Source organism: Pseudophryne corroboree, chromosome 4 (assembly GCF_028390025.1).
Source record: "Pseudophryne corroboree isolate aPseCor3 chromosome 4, aPseCor3.hap2, whole genome shotgun sequence".
NCBI lineage: Eukaryota > Metazoa > Chordata > Amphibia > Anura > Myobatrachidae > Pseudophryne > Pseudophryne corroboree.
Window position 1 is genome coordinate 849,843,675 of NC_086447.1, and position 24,255 is coordinate 849,867,929.

General features: G+C 44.5%; 1 long non-coding RNA gene across 1 annotated transcript in view; it reads right to left on the reverse strand.

Annotated features, from left to right (window-relative positions):
- LOC134911827 (uncharacterized) overlaps positions 1–16,996 on the reverse strand; it is a 72,310-nt gene extending 55,314 nt beyond the window's left edge. The window contains exon 1 of the long non-coding RNA XR_010176876.1: positions 16,454–16,996. This is a non-coding gene — a long non-coding RNA (uncharacterized LOC134911827). The remainder of the gene's footprint in view (positions 1–16,453) is intronic.
- Positions 16,997–24,255: the final 7,259 nt, after the last annotated feature.

Sequence of the window (24,255 nt, forward strand, 5' to 3'; positions counted from 1 at the left end):
GAGAAGAATTAATATAATGGCTTGGGGTCAAATGATTTTGTAGACTTCTAGCCTTCTTGAAAACAATCTGTGGGTCTACCTCTAATAAAGGTGCCAATACTTTATCTGCCCTTAGAACTGACATATTTCTTTTTAACAAGTTCTTAATTTCCCTTGAGCAGGAGTTATATTTAGTTATAAATCTAAGTTGGGTATTTCCTTTAGGGAGGATGGGATTAGAATTCTTGGTAAGTAGTGTTTTTCTATCTTTTTTTCCTTACTTCCTCCCTTGCTTCCTCCAAGATTTCCTCAGGGTAGTCTTGTTCTAAGAGTGCAAGGGTGAGATCACGTGCCTGTCGATCGTATTCCTTAATATCTGTGCAATTCCGTCTGTGTCTCATATACTGACTTCTAGGTATATTTCTAAGCCATGGCAAATGATGGCAGCTTGAATAATGTAAAAACTTATTACAATCAACATCCTTCTTAAACGTGGATGTGATTATATTCCCATTTTTTACTTCAAGGGCGATGTCCAGAAAGGAAACTCGAGAATTATGAATAGTGCTCGTGAGTTTTAATCCAAATTGGTTTTGATTCAAATATTCCACAAATTTCTCAGCTGAACTTAAATCCCCTTCCCAAATAAAGAACATGTCATCTATATATCTGCCATAGAGCACCAAGCCCGCCCCAGCCTCAATTGGCCAAATAAGTGTGTTCTCAAAGAGGCCCATATATAAATTGGCGAAGCTGGGGGCGAACTTGGTTCCCATGGCAGTCCCATGTGTCTGTAAATAAAATTGTGTATTAAAGGTGAAATAATTGTGAGTTAGGGTGAAAGTGATGGCATCCAAAACAAACCTGCATCTGGCCTCACTCAGATCATCAGAAAGAAGGAATCTTTTTACAGCTTCCACTCCCTCTTTATGAGGAATATTTGTATATAACGACTCTACGTCGCATGTGATAAATATATAATTGTCTTGCCATTTCACGGTAGACAATCATTCCAAGAAATGCATGGAATCTCTAATGTATGATCTGAGTGAGACCACATGTGGCTGTAAAAAAGAATCTATAAATGACGATAAATTAGTGGTCAGGGACCCTATACCAGAGATAATGGGACGCCCAGGAGGTGCTGTGAGGGATTTGTGTATTTTGGGCAAATGATAGTAGGTAGGTGTTATAGGGTGTGTTATAAATAAATAGTGAAATTCCTGTCTGGACACCGCCCCACTCTCAACTGCCTCATCCAACAATCTCCTGTATTCACAAATGAACCTGGAGGTTGGGTTGAATGATAGCTTTGTATAGAATTTTTTATTTTCAAGCTGTCTATAAGCCTCTTTTTCATAATCAACTTTATCTTGCACAACTGTTCCCCCTCCCTTATCTGCATTTTTGATGATAATAGTATCATCTTTCATTAGATTTTTCAGAGCTCTCCTCTCATTTATATGTAAATTATCTTTGTTTATTCTTCTTCTCACAGATTTCTCTCAAACCATCTAAAGTTAAAGTGTAGAATGTTTCAATCATTCCACTCTTGTATTGCATAGGGTAGAATTCTGATTGTTTTCTAAACCTTTTTCTTTCTGTCTGTTCTATATTAAACAACTGAACTGTCCTGTCATTTTCCTGTTCTAATTGGATAAGTGTATTGAGGGCCACCTGATCTGTTTTATCCAAAAGGATTGGAAGGGCATCTTCCTTGTTCTTCAGTTTCTTATTGGCAAAATATCTTTGCCGACATAGGTCTCTTGTGAACCTGTTGAGCTCAATAAAGAGCTCAAACAGGTCCGGCTTTTGTGTAGGGGCATAGTTCAGCCCCTTAGCAATAATGGATTTTTCACTTTCACTGAGAGTTCTGGAAGATAAATTAAAAAGCCCCCTATTTCTTATTCTCTTCTTGCGCTTTTGGTTGAACTTTTTTCTCCCTCCTCTACATCCTCTTCTTCTAGACCCTTCCTCTTTGGTGAATCTTGGCCCAGAGCTGAAAATCTGTTCCGATTCTTCCAAATTGGATAAAGGTCCTTCTCTAAAAAAGAGGGGTTAGAGGTGGAGCTCTGAGGTTCCCTATTACCATTGGCTGATACATCCCTATTCTTTGGTCTAGCTCCTTTTTGACTATAATCTACACTCATACCTGTGCTATTCGGGTTTGCTAGTGGGCCTCTTGCTCTCATAGGATTCCTTGGGCTAAACTGTCTGACTCGCTCATATCTCTCTCCCTCCCTTCTTTTATCTATATGTTGTGTTTTATTATATCTATTTTTATTTATATTATTAGAACCATATCTCTCTTTCCCATAGACAGCAGAGTTGTCCTGCCCTAGATTTGTTCTGAACCTTCTATTGTAAGTCCTGACTTCATTTCTTTCATAATCCTGTTTGTCCCTAATTATCTACCCTGCATGGAAACATAATAAATGTACAGTATATGCTCTACTTGCACTGCAGCATGGTTTGTAGCTCATTTATTTTGTTTTGCTTTGCTCCTGACTGAGCAGTGGGCCTGATTCAGAGATGGGCACAGGGACTAATCGGTCACAATTGATGTTTGTAGATCTGCGCAGGAGCCACATCGCGCGTGTGCAAACCTGGTCCTGCAACGTCGGATGCAATACAGTTAGAGACGACTGACGAGTGACAGTCTGCAGCCAGCGATTTGATGCGGGGAAGAAGAGCGTTGCAGAAAACAGGGGCATGTCGGCCACATTTTCTGTAGCGTGCTGAGGCCAGTAGCTGTGTCCTTGGGCGCAAGTTTCACTATCCCCAGCAGCGTAGTTTTGCTGGACATCTTGAGAAACCTGAGGGTCACTCTGAAGTTGCAACTGATGGTTGCGATGCTGTGTGTTCGGGAGCAGCCATAGGATCAGAGGAGCTGGCAGTGAGTATCTTCCTACACAGGACACCTTTTGCGGGTTCTGCATATAAGACGTGGCAGCGGTGCCATTAGCGTCCACCGCTGAATCGCCCCAGTGTACTGTTTCATGAGCTTTCCTGAGATGCTGAATAACTTCTAGAATTTACTGTACAGTATGTCATCATATTTTATTGGTATTGGGGATAAAGGTTTGTAGTGTGACCTGCATATGTCTCATTATAGATAACTGTTGATGTTCCACAGGGAGAGGATCAATTTGCCGTTACTGTATACAGTATGTAATACAATGACTACAATAGTTAATGATGTTAGTCCCAAATAGTAATTTTATGGTCAAATGGAATCGAGTGTCATTTAAAAAAGAAATTTAAAAAATGGGGTAAATTATTGCTGATTTTCTAAAACCCAGCACGTGCAGTCACATGAGTGTAGTTGTAGCAGAGATCAGGCGGCCTGCGCTCTAGCTGAGAACACTTGTATGATCTTGACATTTCATCCACTTCATCTATACAAAAGGGCAATTTATAATGAAAGCGAATGATGCTAAACAGGAACAATAACACCCAATGTGACATGTGCAATTGGTTTATCACATTTTTAATAAAATTTCTTCCTTCTAAATAGGTCATACAGTGTTTTGTGGGGGCCTCAGTCTCAGTCAGATGCGGTGCTAATACGCAAATTGCCGATGTTTTTAAACTGCACATGCGTCTATATAGCTAAAAAGTTGAACCGCGCAAACTGCACCTCACTGTTTGAGCGTACAGAGTTGCAGAATGACTGAGGGTCAATTCAATTAGGTGGCGAAGGGGGCGAGTTGCCAATATAAATGGAAATAGCAGATCTCGCCCCCTACGCTGGGGCATCCCAGTCCTTGCACATTCAGACGCACGGGTAACGTTTTTTTTTACTAGTATTAATAATTCTGCAGCAGAATACCTTGGTTTCCACAGGAAAAACATTGGGGTGTAGAGTGGATCTTGATCCAGAGGCACCAACAGGCTAAAGCTTTAGGCTGTTCTAGTATGCATTGGGGCCTCCTCTTTAAACCCCGCCTCCAGGCACTGGAGCTCAGTTTCGAGTTTGTGCCTGCAGCAGCAGGTCACCTAATAGGAGGGCTGCACTGGGCAGCTCTGAAAAAGCTTTTCTAAGAAGATTTCTTCAACTGGGCTGTCAGCGCTATATGTCAGGGTGACACTTCAGCGCTGCAGTTCCATCACCTCCCAAGCGGCGTTGCATACTCACGAGGCTCTGTTCCCGGGTATTTGTGGTGGAGAAGCTCCGGCTCAGGCACACAGTTGCAGACCGCTCTCCTGGATCGCGTGGCTACTACGGGGAGGAGGTAAGAAGGACCCGCCATTACATCGCGTTCCGTCTGCGACCTAGGGAGAATGGTTGCGGCACTGGCGTGGACACTGTCACCGAGCAGGGACCCCACTAGACCACCAGGGCGTAAGAGTACAGGTTGGGTGTACTGACATCCCATTTAATAAGGCTCTGTGTTACCGGCGGTGGAAGTCCAGCAAAGGGGAACCGGAGCTTGACCTGTAGCCCTTCCCCCGGCCCAGGGTGCCATCTCCACATAGATTTCCCGCCCTGGAGCTGCCTCAGACTCTCCCTTATTCCCTGACAAAGATGCTGGTCGCCATCTTCTGAGCAAAGCTACTACTGGTCTCTGGGACTGCAGGGCAAGGTCTCCCATGTAAAGTCGCCTGTATACAGCCCTGTGACTTTACAAACACTTGAGTATTCTACATGTCTTTATACAGACAGCATTAGTTAAGAAAGAGTGTACCTGTTACAGAATATATTGTACGAGTATTCTGATATATACAGTACCTCCGGTCTAGAACCGCGGTGTGTTTTTAATTTATATATAAAGCCCGAAACTTTGCAGGAATGCAGTGACTTTGAATTTTTTTCTGAAAAGTCCGGTGAGTGCCTTATTCGGGCAAGACGTGTGACTTTGGTATATAAAGAGCACCCCGGCAGCTGTTAGGAAAGAAGGGGAGTGCCGGCTATTTGTGTGTGTGTGTGTGTGTGTGTGTGTGTGTGTGTGTGTGTGTGTGTGTGTGTGTGTGTGTGTATGTATGTATGTATGTATGTGTGTATGTATGTATATATATATAGATCAAAAAATGAGGTGGCACTCAGAGATTTGTTGAAAAGCAAACAGGTGTGTATTCAAATCATCACATCACATCAACGTTTCGGGGAACAAATCCCCTTCATCCTGATGAAGGGGATTTGTTCCCCGAAACGTTGATGTGATGTGATGATTTGAATACACACCTGTTTGCTTTTCAACAAATCTCTGAGTGCCGCCTCATTTTTTGATCTACATATGGGGGTTGCCAAACCCAGATGGAGGGCACCAGAGTAAGCAAGCCCTAGGGGGCATCCAGAGTGCCGGCATTACGCTGTATGGATATATATATATACAAAGTGGTAGAACCCAGCTCTTCTGTGTTAGACGAATTCCAAGTGAGAATAAATTAATAATATGCGTACCGCATCCCATGTGTGTTTCAGGCATGTAGTGTAAACAGTGTTTCTCCTGATGACGGTCTTCTAGCTTTTCCACTGACTCTGTAGATGGACCGTAAGAAAATTAGAAAAGCGAAAAAATAGTGTAGTATTGCCAACATATGTAGAGGTGTGCATATATCAAAATTTCCGATGTGATTAGTGGTTATGCCTTTAGTTAAATAGTGCACCCAGTGTCACAATTGAAGACCAAGTGATGTGCCCACCGCCTAAGGTAGTATAAAAATAAGTACCCTCAGGACTTGCAATGCTTGCATGTAGAAGTATCTTTAAGGAATTCTTCTCCTGAGGTTCATACTGGGGACCCTTAAAAATGAAATAGTCTCCCAGAAACGGGAAGAAGAGCCCATAGTGTAGTAATTTTCAAAATTTTAATACAGACATAAACGTAAAAAACATAAGAATTGGACCCGTACAATAAAAAAATATTATAAAAGCTTATCTGTGATCCTTTCAGAGGAGTGGATCGTCTGCCTCTGAAAGAATCACAGATAAGCTTTTATAATCTTTTTTATTGTAAGCAAGATGCTTTGTGGCATTTGCGTAGTAATGGCTTTCTTCTGGCGACTCGACCATGCAGCCCATTTTTCTTCAAATGCCTCCTTATTGTGCATCCTGTATTTCAGCTGAAGTTGTTCACTTACAATACTCTAAACAGCACAGAGACAAGCCTCAAAACTTTTGGAACAAAGTCATTTGGAGTGATGAGACCAAAATTGAACTTTTTGGCCACAACCATAAATATTACATTTGGAGAGGAGTCAACAAGGCCTATGATGATAGGTACACCATTCATACTGTGAAACACGGAGGTGGATCGCTGATGTTTTGGGGATGTGTGAGCAACAAAGGCACTGGAAACTTGTCAAAACTGATAGCAAGATGAATGCAGCATGTTATCAGAAAATACTGGAGGAAAATTTGCACTCATCAGCCCGGAAGCTGCGCATGGGACGTACTTGGACGTTCCAACATGATAATGATCCAAAACACAAGGCCAAGTCAACCTGTCATTAGCTACAGCAGAATAAAGTGAAGGTTCTGGAGTGGCCATCTCAGTCTCCTGACCTCAATATCATTGAGCCACTCTGGGGAGATCTCAAACGTGCAGTTCATGCAAGACAGCCCAAGAATTTACAGGAACTGGAGGCTTTTGCCAAGAAGAATGGGCAGCTTTACCATCTGAGACAATAAAGAGCCTCATCCACAACTACCACAAAAGACTTCAAGCTGTCATTGATGTTAAAGGAGGCAATACACGGTATTAAGAACATGCAGCCCATTTTTCTTCAAATGCCTCCTTATTGTGCGTCTTGAAACAACCACACCACTTTTTTTCAGAGAGTCCTGTATTTCAGCTGAAGTTATTTGTGGATTTTTCTTTGCATCCCGAACAATTTTCCTGGCAGTTGTGGCTGAAATTTTTGTTGGTCTACCTGACCGTGATTTGGTTTCCACAGAATCCCTCATTTTCCACTTCTTAATTAGAGTTTGAACACTGCTGATTGGCATTCTCAATTGCTTGGATATCTTTTTATATCCCTTTCCTGTTTTATACAGTTCAATTACCTTTTCCCGCAGATCCTTTGATAATTCTTTTGCTTTCCCCATGACTCAGAATCCAGACACATCAGTGCAGCACTGGATGAAAGATGCAAGGGTCTTTCAGGAGTCCAGAAACTCACTGACCTTTTATACACACACACTGATTACAAGCAAACAGATCACTGGTGAGGATGGTTACCTTTAGTAGCCATTCAAACCCGTTTGTGTCAACTTGTGTGCATGTTATCAAGCCAAAATCTCCAGGGTATGTAAACTTTTGATCAGGGTCATTTGGGTAGTTTCTGTTGTCATTATTATTTAAAAAGAGTAAACACAGTTGTTTGACAATAAATGGCTTCACCCAACCACTAACCATGAGTGAAAGAAAAGTTTGTGAGTTATCATTCATATTCTCTGACAAATGGCCAGAAAATCACAAATTCTGCTAGGGTATGTAAACTTATGAGCACAACTGTATACACACACTAGTCCACTTTATTGTGATAATAATTTCTGCATTGCCTATGACTATGTGTACCTGTATCTGCTATGTGGTTTCACTCTCCGTGTTTCCCAGATATAACTCACTATGGGGGTCATTCCGAGTGGATCGCTCGCTAGCAGTTTTTAGCAGCCGTGCAAACGCTATGCTGCCGCCCACTGGGAGTGTATTTTAGCTTAGCAGAAGTGCGAACGAATGTATCGCAGAGCGCATGCAAAAAAAATTGTGTTGTTTCAGAGTAGCTCAAAACCTGCTCAGCGCTTACGATCACTTCCGCCTATTCAGTTCCAGATTTGACGTCACACACGTTTTTTCTGGCACGCCTGCATTTTCCCAAACACTCCCTGAAAACGGTCAGTTGCCACCCAGAAAAGTCCACTTCATGTCAATCACTCTGCGGCAACCAGTGCGACTGAAATGCATCGCTAGTACTTGTACAAATCTACATCATTTGTTGTGCCCGGATGTCGCGCGTGCTCATTGCGCCGCATGCGCAGAACTGCCTTTTTTTAGCCTGATCGCTGCGCTGCGAACAAATGCAGCTAGCGATCAACTCGGAATGACCCCCTATATTCTGTACCCTAAGAGCCTAGGTGCATCTGGGTCTGCTATAGTGCGTCACAGTATTTGTCCAATACGTATATTCTACTGTGTACTCAGTCACATAATACCGGATTAATTCGCAGGTGTTGTACTTTGTCTGGCAATATCGTACTAAGGCCCTCATTCCGAGTTGATCGCACGTAGCACCTTTTTTCTGCTTGTGCGATCAACTAGACGCCGCCTATGGGGGAGTGTATTTTAGCATAGCAAGGCTGCGATCCCTTGTGCAGCCCTGCTATGCTAAAAAAAAGTTTCCTGCAAAACAAGACCAGGGTCAGACTTACCTGTGCGACGGATCCAGTGACGAAGGTCCCGGGATTGACGTCAGACATCTGCCCTCCAAACGCCTGGACACGCCTGCGTTTGGATCTCCACGCCCGGAAAACGGTGAGTATCCACCCCGGAACACCTCCCCACTGTCAATCTTCTTGCGATCGTGCTAGCTCTCTCCTGGTTGTTGCTCGGCGACTGCAATGAATCAGTCTTTGGTTAGACAGAACTCCCGTGTCTCCGAGTCCCCTAAGCAGGCTTCTTCCTCCTCACAATCCACAAACCTCCCTGATGTCTCATCTGAAGATGAGGGGAAGCATACGGTCCTGTCAGACACTGAATCCTGTGTTACTGGGGACATTATATTTGGGGAAGACCTAAATAAAAGTGTCTGAAATAGCAGCCGCTAAGACGACTTTTCTCCCCACTACTAATCCTTCTGCACAGAAGGCAATAGGTACCACTTTTCGTTCCTTTCGGCCTCAAGGGAATGCAAAAGGTCAGGCATACCCAAGACAATCTCATGCTCCCAAAACCACAAAGCCCAAGGCCAAACAATCTTGGGCAGCTTGTCAGCCTGCTTCAAAACATGACAAGCTTGCTGCATGACGGGGCGGGCCTTCCTCTGGGGGATCCCAGGGTTCGAGCCCGACTTCTACAGTTCACCCAGATCTGGTTAAAGACCAATTCAGATGCATGAGTACTGGAAGTTGTCTCTCATGGGTACTCTGTCTCGTTCAAGAGACATCCCCTTCGCCAGTTTTGCACTACTGCACTCCTTTTGGATCCGTTAAAGGTGAAAACTCTACAACTGTGGTGAGTTCCCTCCTGAGTACAGGAGTGATTGTGCCGGTACCTCAGTCTCAGAGAGGCAGAGGTTAACATTCGACCCTGTTTCTGTCCCGAAACTCAATGGGTCCTTCCGGCCTATACTAAATCTCAAATCTTTGAACAAGTTTGTGAGAGTGTCCAGGTTTCTTATAGAAACACTGCGCTCCATTGTACTGGCTAGGGAACCCGGAGACTATATGGTATCCCTGAATATACAGGATGTATTCCTGCATATACCTTTTGTCATATCGCATCAGCAGTATTTGCGGTTTGCTAATGGCAACCTCCATTCCAATTCCAGGCTCTGCCATCTGGACTGCCTACGGATCCTCGGATCTTCACAAGGTCATGGATGTTATGACGGCTCATCCCCGTTGCCAGGGAGTTAGCATCCTGCCGCATCTAGACGACATGATGATTCTGGCAAATTCCCATGAAGTCCTCCTCTGTCATCTGCAACTGAAGGTAACCTTCCTGCAAGCCCACGGGTGGCTTATCAAATGGAAGAAGTCCTTGCTGGTCCCAGCTCAGAGCATGGTGCACCTGGGGGAACACTCCTGGATACACACAGTCTGAGACTGTTTCTGTCTCCAGAAAAAGTGCTTAATATTCAGGACAGGATAAGATGCTTCCTTAGTTGTCCCAGAGTGTCTATACACTCGGCGAGGCAAGTACTTGGCCTGATGGTATTGGCCATCGACATGGTAGAGTACGCTCAATTTAATTCCCGCCCACTACATAGGTTTATCTTTTCCAAGTGGGACGGCCTGCCTCATTAGATCAGATTTCACATGATCTCTTTGACTCCAGAGGTTTGCCTGTAACTGACCTGGTGAATCCAGGACCAGCAAGAGCAGGGACCGTCCCTTCTGGGTCCTCGACTGGGTTCTGCTGACAACGGACGCCTGTCTGAGAGGACAGGGAGCGGTGTTGGAGCAACAATCTTTTCAAGGTCATTAGATCAAGGAGGAATCACTCCTTCCAATAAATATTCTGGAGCTGAGGGCAGTGGGGGTCATTCCGACCCGTTCGCTTGCTGCGTTTTAATGCAGCATAGCGAACGGGTCCCTGCTATGCATGCGCAGGCGCCATAGTGCGCCTCCGCATGCAGGATGGCCGAAGGCCGTAGCAGGATAGTGATCGCCTCTGCCTGATTGACAGGCAGAGGCAATCGATGGGCGGAAGGGGGCGAAATGGCAGCGTTTAGCCGCCGTTTCTTAGGCATGGTCCAGCCAACGCAGGCGTGGCCGGACCGAACGGGGGGCGGCCCGCTGTGGCCACGTGATGTCATACGCAGCTACTGCGGGCCAGGGAGCGAGGAGTAGCTCCCGCCCCCGACACGCTAAAGCTGCGCTGGCCGGGAGTTACTCCTGAAGTGCAAAGGCATCGCCGCTGTGCGATGCCTATGCACTTCTGCGAGGGGGGGCCGGATTGACTTGCGGGGCGGACTAGACTAATATTTTGCACAGCTACGATCAACTCGGAATGACCCCCTGTGTTCAATGCACTTTTTCTCGCCCTACCTCTGGTACAGAACAGGCCTGTTCAAGTACGATCAGACAACGCCACCACGGTGACATACATAAACCATCAGGGCGGCACTCGAGGCCGCATGGCAATGATGGAAGTGTCAAAAATCCTTTGTTGGGCGGAACGCCATCTGCTAGCCATATCGACAGTGTTCATTCTGGGTGTCCTGAACTGGGAAACGGACTTCACCAGTGGCCAGGACGTGCACGCCAGAGAGTGGAGTCTTCATCCAGAAGTCTTTCGACTCCTAGTGGACAGGTGGTGTCTACCTGATGTAGATCTCGTGTCGTCTCAACACAATCACAAGGTTTCCGGTCTTCGGATCAAGGACCAGGGATCCTCAAGCAGTGTTTGCGGATGCACTGACGGTTCCATGGAGCTTTCGTCTGCCCTACGTGTTCCCCCCCCAGTGTCGCCTGCCCATGGTACTACGGAAGTTCAATCAAGAAAGAGGAATACTACTTCTAGTCGCTCCAGTGTGGCCTCGACGGCAATGGTTCTCAGACCTGCAGGGTCTATTGACGGAGCATCCCCTTCTACTTCCTCAGCGCCCGGACATCCTCATACAGGGCCCTTGTCTCTACCTAGACCTGGCTAACCTGGCGTGCTGATCAGAATATGATGTCTCTGTTCAGAACTTCCAGAATCTGGCTTTTCTGCAACGAGGACTTGACTTAGATCTCCGTCTGGCCTCCCTCAAGGTTCAGATATCTGCCTTGTCGATATGGTTTCAGAGAAAAATTGCGTCTATACCTGATGTTCATACTTTCACTCAGGGCGTGCTTAGGATTCAGCCTCCCTATGTCCCTCCTGTGGCCCTATATGATTGACTATTGTACTGAAAGCCCTACAAGAGTCTCCATTGAACCTCTTGAGTCGGCAGACCTTAAATAGCTCACAGCCAAGGCCCTGTTCTTGCTGGCTTTTACCTCGGAAAGACGGGTGTCGGACTTAGGCGCCTTGTCTTGTTGTCCACCTTATTTGATTTTTCACAGTGACCGAGCAGTTCTACGAACTCGACCGGTTATTTGCCTAAGTTGATGTCATCTTTTCACCTTAACCAAGATATTGTGGTTCCGGCCTTTTATCTCTTCAGACCTGTCTTCCAAAGAGCGTTCTTTCGATGTGGTAAGGGTTCTCCAGGAGACATGTGGACACCCACTTAGGTTAGAGGAGAGGAGATTCCGCACATAGGGCGAATAAGTTTTTTCAAAATAAGGACAATATACGAGTTTGGAATTCCCTGCCTGAGAGAGTAGTGATGGCAGGCTCGGTCAATACTTTTAAGAATGGGCTAGATAAATTCCTAATGAATAAAGATATACAGGGTTATGGAAGATAGATCACGTACTATAGCAGGGGTGGGGAACCTTTGGCCCTCCAGCTGTTGTTGAACTACACATACCAGCATGCCTTGCTACAGTTTTGTTATATGGCCATGCTAAAACTATTGCAGGGCATGCTGGGATGAGTAGTTCAACAACAGCTGGAGGGCCGAAGGTTCCCCATCCCTGTACTATAGTTATAATAAAATGAGGAAAGACAGCACAACGGCAGACTTTATCAAACAGATAAAACTAGTCATGAAAATAATAGAGTAGGAGAATACAAATAGGTTGAACTCTATGGACTAATTGTCTTTTTTCAACCTTATAAACTGTTACTATGTTACTGCCTCTATCAAGAGGTCAGATTCCCTTTTTGTACTGTTTGGTTTCGACACGTGGCTGGCCTGCGAATAATCAAACTTTGGCCAGATGGAATAGAATGGTGATTGCACAAGCTTATTCGCAGGCTGTTCTCCCAGCTCCTGCTGCTATTAAAGCCCATTCTACTCAGTCTGTTAGACCTTCTTGGGCGGCCCGCCATGGTGCGTCCGCAGAACAATTGTGCAAGGCGGCTACGTGGTCCTCAGTGAATACGTTTAATAGGTTCTATGCCTTCCGCCTCCCAGGATGCTTCCTTTGGACGCCTGGTTTTCATACCCACTAAGGTGCATCCCCTCCCTTGAAGAACTGCTTTAGGACATCCCCAATGTTTTTCCTGTGGAAACCAATGTATCCTGCTGTAGAAAAGGAGTGTTATGGTAGACATACCATGGTTAACACTCTTTCTGTCAGGTACTGTACATTGGTTCCACAGGGTGCCTACCCTGATGCACTTAGCTTCTATGGGATGGTATGGCTTTAGCCGCTGGTCCCTTCTCCTGACGTGAGAATGTGTTTCAAACTAATACAGTGATGGCTAACCTTGACTCCAGCTGTTGTTCAACTACACATCCCAGCATGCCCTGCATCAGTTTTAGCATGGTCAAATAGCTGGAGTGTCAAGGTTAGCCATCACTAGACTAATATCTGTCTTCTCTCTTGCCTGCTCCTGCATTTGACTGAAGATACAGTTCCTGGAGGCGGGGTTTATAGAGGAGGACCCCAATGCATACTGGGACAGCCTAAAGCTTTAGCCTGTTGGTGCCTCTGGATCAAGATCCACTCTAGACCCCAGTGTTCTTCCTGTGGAACCAATGTACCTCGCAGAAAGAGTGTTAACCATGGTGAGTCTACAATAACACTCCTTTTTTTTTTATATATCGGTCTTTCTACCAGAGGATTCAAGGCGCTTTACAGACGTCAAAAGCATAGCACATGGTACAGAGGATTTAGTGTTACGACAAGTTGAAAAACCATACAGGAATAGCAAAGGGAAAAACTAGGGAGTAGACATATTGCATGGTTGAAGACGTCATTTTGGGCAATATATTCCATGGGTTGCGTATTCCACCCACAAAAGGTACCAGGTGAGGCAGCTGTGTTGGGTGCACTGCATAGGATTACCCTGGGTGAAATAGGTCGCACTTAGAAGAATGACACAAAATGGGGCGATTGCAGTGTCTTAGCACTTGGAGTAGGTGAGCAACATAACCGTCAGCTCCATGTATTTTTCATCCATCCATGAGCATACCAGGTGAGGCAGCCCAGTTGGGCGCACAGAGAGGTCACACTGTGAGATCAGCCATACAAGGACCCAAGGCATATATGGGAACCACTGATGTGTGTAGTATGATATATACCCTGTATGAATAGGTCAACGTGTAGTACATCCTGCCCTCCGAGGAACTGTCTGAGCTGCACTGCGTAAGTTGCTGCTGGCGGGGGGACAGAGAGTAGAAGTAGAACATACAGTGGGGGTTACTGGATGAAATATATAAAAGTAGCACACAGGTGCATAAAAGGCAGTGTTGAAGCAATTTTAGGGACAGTATAATAATTGCATCCAGCAATGTAAAAAGTCAGAGTCCAAATTATAACAGTGGGAACTGATGTGGCGAGGGAGCAGTTAAAAACCTGATAAAAATTTAAACAGAATAACCATGTTGGAAGCTGCAGGCCCTCAGTCCATTGTATCCCACTATGATGCCTCCTGTGCTGCCTGCTGTGGCCAGTGCTGTCCTCATCCCTGAGATGGCCGTATAGGGGAGTGGGTGGCAAGAAGGTGAACTGCAATCGTTCCTCTGGGGCCTGGCGCAGTCACTGCAGGATCAAGCAACAGAAGCATGGTCTAGGTGGCGACGAAACTGCGCTGGTGGCCTCTCAGCAGCAGAAGTGTAGTATGCAGATGCAAGATGGTGCCCTCGAGCCTGTCCCAGCGCCTTCCCTGTTTGGCTCTACTCATCCTGCGGTTGGGACTCTCCGGGCCCGGATCTCGTGGGGCGGAAGTGGTCAGAACTGGATCTTGGACGCTGAACTCATTAGCATGAAGTCCAAAATTTGACTGTGGCAAAAGGCCCCCAACTGATGATCTATCTTGTGATTCCCATAATATAGATTATTTGAGGGAAGAGTAATGGAGAGCGAGTTTGGAAGTGAGTTTAAACACGCTACAATTAAACAATAATCATCAGTGAATTTGATGCCCAAAACTAATTAGGCTGCAATTTGTCAGGTATAATAGTAAAGAGCTGGTAATGATTGGCTGTTGGTCCAAGCGTGGCAAATCACATGTAACCAATCGCGCAGAGACCACTAGCGGGACCGATTAACGCCTTTCATCCAATTAGCACAGCGCCCCTGCTCAGGATCTCTCTGCACACAAGACATTAATACTTTGTCAGAAGCTTTCTGGCAGACAACTTTGCACACACATTAAGCATTTGCCAATTATTTGCTGGTGATTCGTCAACTTGCAGCTTAATAAATCCCCCAATTTGTATTTAGAGCATTGGGGGGGAAAATGGCAACTCATGGATGAGAATCACGGTTTTCTTATTTCTCTTTAATACATCTGGCAGTTGTAACTTGCCCTCAAATGAATCATGGAAAACTGGCTATATAAGCAAAGTGCACTCTATTAACTTAACCCTTGGTCTTTGGACCATTTGCAGGCTCTGAAGCTAATTTAGACTTGCCACCTGCTTGTTAATGCAAATATCTAGCCAGCCAATTGTGTGGCAGCAACGCTGTACATAACAGCCTGCAGACATGGGGAAAGAGGTTCAGTTGTTGTTCAGAACAAACCACACAATGAGGAAGAAATTAGATCTGAGTGACTTCACCCTGGATAATTGTTGGATCCAGTCAGGGTAGGTTGAGAATTTTGGAAACAAATATATAAAAGTAGTAATAGTAAACTGTGAAACCAAAGTTTCAATACCAGCCTCTTGTCGTCCGAGTTACAAATTACACTGGTATTGCCCAGCAAGCCCCCTCCCCTTGGCAAGTGGCTCAAATTATGACAATAGCAATTGTATATAATATGATGCCTACAGCTGCCGCTATATCGTGCAGTTTAAAGGATAGAGCAGAGCTGTTGCACATGCCCAGTTTTAGCAGCTTCTTCTACCAAGTTTCCTGGGTGTGTGGATCTGAATCCTCAATCAGTGCACTGGACCAGAGAGTAGCTACCAGGAAGAAGAGACAGGTGCCTTACCATGAGGTGGGAGAAAGTGTGCTTAGAAAGTGCAGTACTGGTTCTATTATATTTGTGGTTTTATTATGTTATGTTTAAACTTTTCCTGACCACTTATTTCTATTATTTAAATGATACAGCCTATATACTACAGACCATCTATAGTGTTAAATATTAATAATGTATTCCATACAGCAGGCATTCCCAACCACGGTCCTCAAGGCACACTAATGGGCCCTACAGACATGGCGATATGCCGCTGAGTTGCCCGACCGCCGATACAGCAGACGAACGACCCGGCTGCGGGGGGGCAGTGACGGGGGGAGTGAAGTTTCTTTTCTCCCCCCGTCACCCGGCTCCATTGAAGTGCAGGCAAATATGGACGAGAACGTCCATATTGGCCTGCATTCACAGCCGATGGGGAACCAGCGATGAACGAGCGCGGGGCCGTGCATCGTTCATCGATGGTGACTCCACACTGTAAGATATGAACGTTATCTCGTTCAATAATGAACGAGATCGTTCATATCTTTCAGTTACATCGACAAGTGTGTAGGGCCTATAACAGTGCAGGTTTTAGTGATATCCAGGCTTCAGCACAGGTGACTTAATTAGTAGCTCAGTTATTTTGATTCAACCATCTGTGCTGCAGCCTGGATATCACTAAAACCTGCACTGTTGGTGTGCCTTGAGTACCGTGGTTGGGAATGCCTGCCATACAGTATCCAGTGTTTAAAAAGACCATGTTTACATCAATGTCCAGGGTAGTTACTGTTGGCATAGTGCGATGGATCGATACCATAGGTGTGCAGCGGGAAGTCTTATAGATAAAGTATCACCTCAGGAGTTACCTTGTATACAGACAGAACGAGACTTGAGATGTATATCTTCTTTATATAGTACTGAATAGCAGGATCAATATAACAACAAGTTTCAGTATCATCAGCTCATCTCCTTCTCTCAGAGACTCTTTCTAGAACACACATGTGAGGTAAAACAAACAAGTACAAAACATATGCAACAGACAAACACTACACCTCTGTAAGTATACAGCGCCATCTGCTGCCCCTGTACGGTAACTACATGCATATAAACAAACCCATAGTCTGTTGTACATATTTCAACACCCCTTCTCAACAGACTGGGTTTCTTCAGTTAGACCCATCTTTGACGTAAGTCTCCAATGTCTCTCTCTGGTAAGAGGTTTAGTCATGATATCAGCTGTCATATCTTCCGTTGGGCAATAGTTCAACTCTATAAGACCTTGTTCCTGTAGATCCCTCAGGAAGTGATGCTTGACATCAATGTGCTTGGTTCTTGGGTTCACTCTTTCTGTTTGCGCTAATGCAAGGCATCCTTGATTATCCTCATATATCTTGATAGGTTCTTCTTGAGGCATTCCTAGGTCTGATAGTAGTTGCATTAACCATACCACTTCTTGACTGGCGTGAGCTGCTGCGATATATTCAGCTTCTGTAGAAGATAGTGCTACGGTAGACTGCTTCTTGCTTGTCCAGCTGATTAATCCTTCTCCAATAGAGAATAGATATCCACTTGTGGATTTTCTGTCACTTGTGTCTCCAGCCCAATCTGCGTCAACATATCCTGTTAACTTGTGACTTGTGTTTGCTGAGAGCTTAAGCTTCTTGTTAATCGTTCCCTTTAAGTAACGAATTACCCTCTTAACTGCATTCCAATCCATCTTTGTTGGTTTTGAGACTTTTCTGCTTAAAATCCCGACTGCTGTGGAGATATCTGGTCTGGTGACGGTTGCAATGTATAGCAATTTTCCTATGGCTTTTCTGTATAGATGGTTATCCTCTAACAGGTTGCTCTGATCATTTGGTTCCTTTTCATAACTTGTCTCCATAGGAGTGCTTGCTGTCTTTGCATCTTGTATACCAAATTCCTCAATGGTTTCCTGAATTTTGTATTTCTGACTTAGTGTGAATGTTCCATCACCTTCTCTTGAGATTTGCATTCCCAAGTAATGCGTTATGTGGCCGAGGTCTTTTGTTTCAAACTGACGGTTTAGTTCTTGTAACAATTCAACTTCGTCCCCTTCTTGTTCAAAACAAACTAGCAAATCGTCCACGTAAATTAATACATAGAACCATCTTTCCTCTATCAACTTTGTATAGAGACATGGGTCTGCTTTGCTTCTGACGAATCCCTTTTCTATCAGAACTCCATTTATCTTTGTATTCCATGCTCTTGCTGCTTGTTTAAGACCATATATACTCTTGTTCAGTTTACATACATGATCTGGGTTCTGAGAATTCACGAAGCCTGGTGGTTGTTCCATGTATATATCTTCCTTTAGTTCACCATGTAGGAAAGCCGTCTTTACATCGAAATGTTTCACTTGCATACCCTTTATGGCTGCTGTTAGGAGTAAGGTTCTAATGGTAGTGTGCTTCACAACTGGAGCAAACGTTTCATCATAATCTTCTCCAAATTTCTGTGAATATGCTTTAGCAACGAGTCTTGCCTTGTATCTTTCTATTTTTCCTTCAGAATCATACTTGACCTTAAAAGTCCATTTACATCCTATGGCCTTTTTGTCTAATGGTAGTCTGGTCAATGTCCATGTCTGATTGTCTTCCATTGATTCCATTTCTTCTTTTGCGGCTCCTAGCCATTTCTGTGCTTCTCTTTCAGAAAAATTTGCAATTTCTTCCCATGTTGCAGGTTCTTGTATGTTAATGGCTTTTGCTTTGTAAGATAAACGTGTAGGTGCTTTTCCCTTATTTTCTCTTGAAGAGCGTCTCACCCCCTCGGATGCACTCTCATGAGTGTCGCTGGTATTTGTCTTGTGTTGTACTTCAACTTCTTGAGTGATCTCTACTTCATCTGTTTCTTTGGATTCAGTGCTTTCTTCTTCTTCAGTAGAGTCTACTGGAGTTATGACATCATCTCGTGTTTCTTCTATGAATGTCACACTGTTGCTTATAACTACTTTTCCAGTTCTTGGATTTAAGATTCTGTAGCCTTTTGAATGTTCACTATAGCCGACTAGAACTCCCTCTTCTGCTCGGTTCTGCAACTTGCTTCGTTTTTCAGAAGGAATGTAGACGAAGGCTCTGCATCCAAAAACTCTAATGTGCTTTAAGCTGGGTTTCTTACCGTGCCACAGCTCATATGGTGTCTTCCTTACTGCTTTGGAAAGTAGTCTGTTTTGAAGATAGGTGGCTGTTGCTGCTGCTTCGCCCCAATATTTATCAGGTAGTCCTGAATCTGTAAGCATGCACCTTATCATTTCTGTTAGTGATCTGTTTTTCCTCTCAGATACACCGTTTTGCTCTGGTGTATATGGTACTGTCTTCTGATGCTCAATACCGAGTCCTCTTAAGTACCGTTCTATTTTCTGTCCTGTGAACTCGCCTCCATTGTCGCTGCGAAGAGTTAGCATATTCCTCTTGAACCTGTTTCTGGTCATGGTCACGTAGTCTTGCAGCTTTTCTAAGACTTCATCTTTACTTTTTATTAGATAAGTGACTGTGAACCTGGAGTAGTCGTCAATGAATGTCAGCATATACCTTTTGTCTCCTACGGTTCGCGTTTTCATAGGTCCACATACATCACTATGTACCAGGTCTAGTGGTCTGGAAGCTCTGTTTTCACTTTTCTTAGGAATTGACGTCCTTGTTGCTTTTGCTTCTATGCAGCATTGGCACTTCATCATTTCCGAACAGTCTGACACTTTGAGATCCCTGGCTAGGTCTCTCTTCTGCATTTCCTTTATGCAATCTGGGTGTCTGTGTCCTAATCTTCTATGCCATTTGTGAATACAGTCAGCGTGTTTCTGTGTACTCAGCTTTGCCTGCTGTGCTGCGATATCCAGACAGTATAAATGTTCTTTTATTCTGGCTGTAGCTAGTGTTTCTCTTCCATTTTGGATAAAACACTTATTATTCTGAAACTTTACAGTAAGTCCTTTTTCTACTAGATTCTTTACTGATAGCAGTGCTCCCTCAAGCTTGGGAACATATAGCACATCTGTTACGGGTATTTCTGCATAGCTGCCATTACCCTTGGAGCATAGGAATTTACCATTCCCTTTCCCTTCTGCAATGATATTTGTTCCATCTGCTAGGTAGATTGTTTCTTTATGGTTCAAATCAAGTTCAGTAAAGAAGTCCTTGTTATTTGTCATATGACTAGTCGCTCCTGAGTCTACATACCACTTTTCTGATAATTGGGTTACTGTCGCTTTAAATGTTCCATTCCAATTGTGTGCTCCTGTATCTGTAAGTGTGGCTTTGGCTCTTTGTTTGTGTAATCTTTCTGGTGGTTTGTGCTGCTCTGTCTTCCATATGGTGCAATCTTTTTTCAGGTGACCCACTTTCTTGCATCTGAAACATGCTCTTGTTTCCCTGGTGTGTGGCTTAGTGTCCGCCATTTTAAGTGCTTTCTCTGTGTCACTTTCAGTATTGCACTCTGTAAGCTCCTTTCTGCGTTGATACTCCTCTATGAGCCTGTTCTTCACAAAGTCTGGTGTGATTTCTGCTTCAGGTCTCATTTCTAGTGCGTTTATTAGTGCACTGTATGTATCTGGTAAACTGCAAAGGAGGATGGCTACTATGTGGTTGCTTTTGATTTCTTCTCCCATTGACCTGAGCTGTATGGTTATCTCTAGTAGTGCACTGATGTGTTCTTGCATTGTCTTGCCTTTATTAAATCTCATTTGATATAATTTTCTTAATAGGAATAGTTTGCTGTTCAAACTTGATCCTTCATGCACTCTCTGTAAAGCACACCACATGCCTTTAGCTGTACTCTCTTGTCTTATGTGTATAAGCTGTTCATCTTCCACTAGTAAACTTATAGTGGCTCTTGCCTGTCTGTCCTTCTTAATCCACTGCTGATCCTCTCCTTCAGGTCTGTCTGCATTTATAACATCCCATAAATCATCTCTGGTTAATAGCATTTCTACTTTAAACTTCCATGTTTGATAGTTCTCATTAGAAAGCTTGCTAGCAGCTAGTCTGAGATCTGTGTAATTTGCCATAACCCTTCCTTGTATAGATCTCTCTATTCTTCTGTGGTATTAAACTTGTTTTACTCACAGTTTTCTTTCCAAGGTTCTCCTGGGTTGTTTCTTGTGTGCGTTACACAGTCTGCTGTCTGCGCCTGCTGGGACTTGCAGTGCGACTCGTGATCTGGATGCTGCTTAGGATGCACTCCTGAAAACTTTATCTTGTATAGACTCCAGTCTGGGCCCATAACCTGTTGGCATAGTGCGATGGATCGATACCATAGGTGTGCAGCGGGAAGTCTTATAGATAAAGTATCACCTCAGGAGTTACCTTGTATACAGACAGAACGAGACTTGAGATGTATATCTTCTTTATATAGTACTGAATAGCAGGATCAATATAACAACAAGTTTCAGTATCATCAGCTCATCTCCTTCTCTCAGAGACTCTTTCTAGAACACACATGTGAGGTAAAACAAACAAGTACAAAACATATGCAACAGACAAACACTACACCTCTGTAAGTATACAGCGCCATCTGCTGCCCCTGTACGGTAACTACATGCATATAAACAAACCCATAGTCTGTTGTACATATTTCAACAGTTACTAGGTTCTTCTACCGTTCCTCCAGACTGCAGCACTTGTTCCAGTTAGGGATTACTAGGGATTACTCTAATTCAGGCTTTTTCAACCAGTTGCAAGGTGTGCCGCTGGAGCCAGAGCAGCTTCCTGCACCTTCAGAGTGAACTGTTAGCCCGGGCTCTTCTTAGAGGATCAGTCGTGCTCCAGCCGTGATGTATGCCTTGAAGACGCGGCGGTGTGATATCATAGGTCTCGCACGCCGCGTCTCACCACACAGCCAGCCCACCCGCCTGCATACACATCTTCCAGTTCCTGCCTGAATACACAGCTTTCCTTGCCCACCCACATCCACACCTGCCCGACCGCCCGCTGCTCAGTATTCGCAGCACTCCACTATGAACAATCCCCGCCACTGAGGGACAGGGAGGACGACAGCTGACCGGTAGTGGCTAATATTTGGGGGAGGGGGGGGGGTTTCTTCTGGGGAACAATAGGATTTATGTGCGGAGAATAAGGATTTATGGGGGGAACAATGTGAATAATTCATGTGGGGAGCAATAGGATTTATGTAGAGAGCCATAAGATTTATGTGGGGAGCAATGTGATTGTTTTTCTGTGTAGGCCAATGTATGTGTGGATTTTTTTTTACTATGAGGGCCAATGTGTGTTTTTTGTTTTTTTCTGTTGGGAACTGATGGTGTGCCTTGTCAATTTTAAAATATTGTTCAGTGTGCCGCGAGTAAAAAAAAAAGGGTTAAAATCACTGCTCTAATTATATGGCAGGATGTATTACACACAAAGGGGTAAATTTACTAAGATAGGAGTTCTATTTAAGATGAGATGTTGCCCATAGCAACCAATCAGATTCTACTTCTCATTTATCTAGCACCTTCTAGAATAGGGGTGGGCAAAATACGGCCCGCGAACCGATCCTGCCCGGCCCGCTGCCTCCAACCTGCGCGCAATGACAAGCGGCCCGACTGGGCCGCTTGTCATTGTCCCGGCCAGCTTCCAGCCCAGGTCACCAGCAGCTGTGCCCTTGAGACTGTGGAATACGGTACTGTGCCTTTAGGATAAAACACTGCAGCTGTGCCTTTAAGTTGAGACTGGAATACTGTACTGTGCCTTTAAGATGAAACACTGCAGCTGTGCCTTTAAGTTGAGACTATGGAATACTGTACTGTGCATTTAAAATGAAACACTACAGCTGTGCCCTTGAGACTGTGGAATACGGTACTGTGCCTTTAAGATGAAACACTGCAACTGTGCGTTTAAGTTGAGACTGGAATACTGTACTGTGCATTTAAGTTGAGACTCGTGGAAATACTGGATATCAATGGCAACACAAATGTAATCCAAACTGGGTAACAAAGGAACAGAGTTTTTACAGGAACTAAAATACAAGGGTTACCTTTAGGGAGCTCAGCTTCAAAGCTCACACAGAGCTGTGTGTGACACGAGGAACTGGCCTAGTTTCCAACTCAGTCTCCCGACTTATACTTCCTGGTCCTTGGTGATTGGTGAGCAGTGTCAGGTGATGCAGAGAGTCTCAGGCTGGCAGAGGATTGGACAGCTCTGGGTCAGGTGAACAGTCACTGTCATGTGAGTACTCTAGACTAGGCTGTGATGTGGAGTGAGGCCTAGCAGGCCGAGAGAACACTGAAGCCTGAACTTCTGCAAAACATAGGATGCTGGCTTTTAGGCCTAAACTTCAGATTGCTGAATTCAGACTCACACAGGAGATCACCACAGGTGGAGCTAGTTAACTATTATCTTCCAGGCAGAGAACTCAGGAAACTCATGGTGCTGACAAGCTGTTTATCTCAGTGAGCAAAAATGCACAGGATCCGGGACAGATGGCAGGGGTAAGTCTCCAAATACGAGAACTACAGTCAGGATCGTGACAAAAAGATCACACAGTGCCGGCTGCGGCTAATAGAGCCGCAGCCCCTCCTCCCCCTGCTAGTCTCACCTTCCCAGCCAGCCCAGGCAAAGCGCCGTCTGCGAGATGAGGGGGATTGGGGAAGGACTGCTTGCTTTGCAGTGGGAGAATGGTGGGCTCTCAGCAGCAGGGGTCTCTCGGGGCATATATCTTGGCCCCCCCCCTGATTATCAGAAGGAAAGAGGAAGCAGTGTCCCAGCAGGGGGCGGGGCTACCCAGCACGGAGCACAGCCTTGATGCTCCTGCACTTTATCATGCATGGCAGGTAGAATGAAGGACCTGCCAAAGCAGCCAAAGTTTTCATGCAGTAACACTTTTTAAGGTATGAGGGACCATAAATTATATTATGTCTGTGTAACTGTATATGATAATGTGCCTGTAACTCTGTGTATGTGTCTGTATATGTCTCTGTGTAACTCTATATGTGTCTGTAGCTCTGTATATATGTCTGTAGCTCTGTATATGTGTCTGTGTATCTCTATGTATACTGTATGTCTGTAACTCTGTATCTGTGTCTGTGTAACTATGTATCTGTAGCTCTGTGTATGTGTTGGATCAGTATGATTCAATGTGATAATGTCTATATTATCTTAAAACACAAAGCTATACCTCTTGATACACTTTTACCGTTGAGCCGCTATGGCCGCTAGACTTAATACACGTGCTACGCACTCTGTACGCTATTTGTGTACAAAGTCCCGTATGTGGTACGTACTTGGCGTACACACGCTGCGCTGATAGTACAGAGTACGCACAGCACACGCACACACAATTGATAACCTTAAAACCTTGTTAATGATGCAATGTAATGATTTGATTATACTTTAAACCTTTAACAGCAAAGTACTGCAACGATGTTATACCTTAAACCTTAAGTAGCGCTGACGGTATAAAGTACCCGCAGTGCGTACACCTTATAAAAACTTATACACCTTATACAGATAAATACACTTTAAAACCCTGCAGGAAAGTGAGGACACTACACCGGTTTGATGTTGAAACCATAGGGTTCTAAGGCCACTGTGGATTAATTCCAAAAGGCAAAACAATACAAGTTATACACTACAGGCTAACAAGATAAGTCTAAACAGAATAATGGCTACAGAGAATGTACATACGTGAGAATGTTCGCAAGCACAACCCGGCC